Genomic DNA, 4,090 nt, shown 5'->3' with positions numbered 1-4,090 from the left:
TAGGTTGCCGATAGGTACAAAGACACACTTTTTGACGACCTCATGACACATTTCACTTTGCCAGTTTTGAGATTGGAGTCTGAGATGGCCAAGCACAGGGCGCTAGTGAAGAAATGGGCTCTTCAGAAGATGGGGGAACTTTTCCGGGCGTATAAGAACCGGTTATGGGCAACTTATAAGGCCGAGAAGAAGCCTCCATTATTCGAAAACTATCTAGCGAAGCAGGAGCATAACTGGGAAGAATTTGTGAAGTACAAAGAATCAGAGGAGGCTATGAGACTGTCAAAGAAAAACAAGAAGAATGCAAGCGAAAAAAAATATCACCATCATACGGGGCGAGGGGGCTACGAAGTAGCCATGCCTAAGTGGGATGCACAAGAGGCTGAGATGAAGCGGAATGTGATCACTCCAGAACCCGAGCGAGAAGGATGGGACACTAGGGCTCGAAATTGGTTCCTTGGGCATGGCTGTGAGTATGACATGAAGACAGGGAACCTTGTTGAAAGTGACAGCAAGGTTAAGGTACCCAGGGAAAAATGGATTGAAGTGATGGCTGATATTAAAGCGGGAAAACTGAAGTTTGCTCCCGATAGAGAGAAAGACTTGCTGACGCTTGTCCTCGGTAATCCTGAAAAGGGAGGACGAACAAGAGGCTTCGGCCCTAGTGTTCCGTGGGCGCTTGGGTTTCCGGACGACGCGGAGACTTATAGAAGCCGAGCGAGAGCAAAAAAACGCGAGCTGGAGGTGCAGAATGACCGGATGGCCGAGTTCCAACGTCAACTTGACCAGCAGCAGCGGGAGATTCAGCAGCAGCAGCGGGAGATAAATGAACTAAAAGGACAGCGCCAGCCAGATAATACCGTCGGCATATCTCAGCGGCGAGACAGCAGCGTGGCCGACTCGGAGGCCCCGCCTTTACGGATGATAGATGGCGGTCCTGGCGACCCCGTGGATGGAATCAAGGAGCAAACACCTTGTGATCTCCATGAGGTGTTTAGGAACTTATCTGTTAAGGTGGCGGTCGGCTTTGTCTTACCTGCATTTGGAGCTGAAGGTGAGCCGGCAACATGGCATGGCAATGAGATTCCAGCTGGCTATGCTCGTGTCGGGGTGGATTCAGTTGTACCGTCGTGGGAGATATTGCAGCTCGTAATCCCTGGAGGTGATGGTCAGGTTACACTCGGAGACGTACTGGGAGAAATCATTCTTTGGGAAAAGAAAAACATCAAGCTTCCAGGTTGGGTAGCCCCTAGTACTAGTCGTCCCAGGTCACCATCACCTCCTCCAAGTGATCGCAGGCCACCATCACCTCTTCCGACTGATCACATGTCGCCACCATCACCCTATGGGTATGACCATGACATCCGTAGTCCATCTCCATCTCCAGCGCCGCCGCCTGCGCCCACTAAGACTCGGAATGCACCCAGCCGGAAGCGTTTCAAGAGTCCTGTCCGCAAGCGGTCGCCCCTCCCAATAGTACCAAAGGTTCCCCCCCCCCTTACGATCATACTAAAGAGGAAAATGAGGCCATTGTAAAGAAACACGTGCATGAACAGCTTCATAAGGAAAAACCTCCAGCGCTAGCGCCATACACCGAGAAGCAAAAAGGAGATGCTCTTGATTTTCTGAACACACCATCGCAATATGACTTACACGAGAAGAAGGATGACTACACACGCACACTTGCGAGGGTAATTGGGGACAAGGGCACTGCTAAGAAGAAGGATAGTGCTAGCACGAGCAAATCATCAGCTAGAAGTGTAGCCGGGAAGAAATCAAGTTCAACAAGTGCACCCCTCAAGGCCAAGCAAGCAGCGACAACAGGCAGAAAAAGAAAAGAAGTTCCCCTGCTCGGAGAACAGGCCAAACAATCGATCCCACCAATCAAAGTGTCAGATGTTCCCTCGGTGTACCAGGAACATGGTGATTTCGATCTGGAAGCAGCTGCGGCGCTAGCGGCTCAAGTTGGCTGTACCGTGGAGGAATTGCTGAGTGCCCATGATGCAGTACTACCCATTGCTGATATAGCTCCTAAATTTGTCTATGGGGCCGACTTGGTCAGCAAAGAGCGGCTGCATAAACTGCCAACGTATATGCGGAATTTGCATCAGTGGTACCTTGATGCGTGCAAGGAGAACACAAGTTACATCGTGGCGGATATCCCAGAAGATTATTACTTCCGAAAGGAGGAGATCCATATTGAGATGAATGAACTCTGGCAGTTATTCAATTTAGACGCCCTCGACAAATCTCTCTTGAGTTGCTACTGCTTGTAAGTTGTTAACTACATATAAGTTCATGTTCATTCAGTTGTTCCTGTTCATTGCATATACTCATTATATCTTATGTGTTCTCTTATGCAGACTGAAGATCATTGAATGCAGAAGTAATAAGATGTTCAATGTTGGGTTTGTTGACCCAGATAAAGCACATCATGACACGGTAAAGAATAATGTCGAAGAAACGGGGGGAAACCTACTAAGGTTTATAGGGGAGCAAAGCTTCTGTGATTCAATACTGTTTCCTTACAACTACAGGTGAGAGTCTTACTGATCTGTTGTGCACATTCAATTTTTCTTACTCGATGTTATGTGTAATTCATGACGTATATATATATAAACATGTGCAGTTTCCACTGGATTCTGCTAAATATTCAAGTTGATAAGGGAATAGTTGAAGTAAGGGACCCATTGAGTAGAGGCCTGGACGGGTTCCGCGACTTGCAGAACATTCTCCAGAGGTAATTTCAATCATTAATTGCCGCGCTATATCTTTCGTGAGATATCAATTAATTATCCACTCATTCAATCATTCTTTTGCCTGGCAGGTGTTGGAGAGCTTTGAAGAATAATATTGCGGGTAATTTCGCAGAGAAGCTAACATTTACTCTTGTACCGTGCGCCCATCGGCCACAGGGGACGAATCTATGTGGATACTATGTTTGCGAGTCCATTCGCATGTTAACCACTGAGAAGCACAACGATAATAGATTCAACGTAAGCAATAACATTCACAACTTTAGTTTATTATCGTCAGTATTTCGTTATCAAGATTGATATAGTCATATTCATCTCATTTTCCTATATAGGTCGACTTCATGCGGGAGAAGCTCCAACCACACGAGCACATACTAGGAATTACGGAGGAATTGGCGGGACTTCTAATGAAAGAAGTAATAGACGACAACGGCTTGTTTAGTCCAAATAGGCGCAACAAATGATCCCCATGTATTAGTTCGAATAGACGACGGGCTTTAGTCCCGGTGGTAGTGACCTCCATGTATATGTGTAAGGGGAATCTACGAAGTTTTGCTCCCAATATTTGTTTGCTCGATCTATATATAATGAATGAACGTGTACAACTTGTAGTAGCGTACAAATATTTGTTATGCAACTTTTATTTTAAAATGAAAAAATGAAATAAAAGGGGGGCGGTGGCGGGGGGGGGGGGGGGGGTGGGTTGCTGCACACCTCAAACCCTAAAGCAGCAGCGTTCTGCGCGCGCCACGTAGAGGCCCTTTTGTCGCGGGTGGTAATACCGCCCGCGACAAAAGGGTGTGCCCCTGGGGCACCCCGCGCCTGCCACGTGGTGGACCATATGTCGCGGGTGGTAAGCGACCCGCGACAAAAGGGTGGACCTTTTGTCGCGCCTTCGTTGTCGCGGGTGGCCGCCCGCGACAAAAGGCCCTTACGGCCCGCGACAAAAGGGCTGTTTTCCACTAGTGGCAGTCAACAGGGAATCAATGGCACCGGCGGCGATGCAACTTCCTAAGCCATCGTTCTCTGTTTTCCGTAATGGCGAGACGAATCGGTTTCCACGCGGAAACGAAAGGTTTGACTTTAGTCCTGGCTCATGTCACCAGCCGGGACTAAAGGTAGCCTTTAGTCCCGGTTGGTGACACAAGCCGGGACTAAAGGCCCATGAAGCACCGGGACAAAAGGGTGACGTGTTTCGGGGCGACGTGGCCTGACCATTTGTCCCGGCTGCAGACTGAGCCGGGACGAAAGGTCCGTTTTCTACTAGTGACACCATTACTTAGTCTAATTAGAAGTCTACAGTCGGTCACATACCAAATTTTTTTAAATGTGCC

General features: G+C 48.2%; 2 long non-coding RNA genes across 2 annotated transcripts; both read left to right on the top strand.

The window, feature by feature from the left end:
• The first annotated feature begins 2,433 nt into the window (after nt 1-2,433).
• Nucleotides 2,434-2,904, top strand: LOC139832846 (uncharacterized). Its single transcript, XR_011747447.1, has 3 exons — nt 2,434-2,537; nt 2,630-2,740; nt 2,828-2,904. It is a non-coding gene; the product is annotated as an uncharacterized lncRNA (long non-coding RNA).
• Nucleotides 2,905-2,908: 4 nt separating this feature from the next.
• On the top strand, nt 2,909-3,363 carry LOC127310902 (uncharacterized). The gene is made up of 2 exons (XR_007857423.1): nt 2,909-2,996; nt 3,089-3,363. It is a non-coding gene; the product is annotated as an uncharacterized lncRNA (long non-coding RNA).
• Nucleotides 3,364-4,090: the final 727 nt, after the last annotated feature.

Source organism: Lolium perenne, chromosome 6 (genome assembly GCF_019359855.2).
Source record: "Lolium perenne isolate Kyuss_39 chromosome 6, Kyuss_2.0, whole genome shotgun sequence".
Lineage (NCBI taxonomy): Eukaryota > Viridiplantae > Streptophyta > Magnoliopsida > Poales > Poaceae > Lolium > Lolium perenne.
This window is presented reverse-complemented; position numbering and strand designations above follow the sequence as displayed.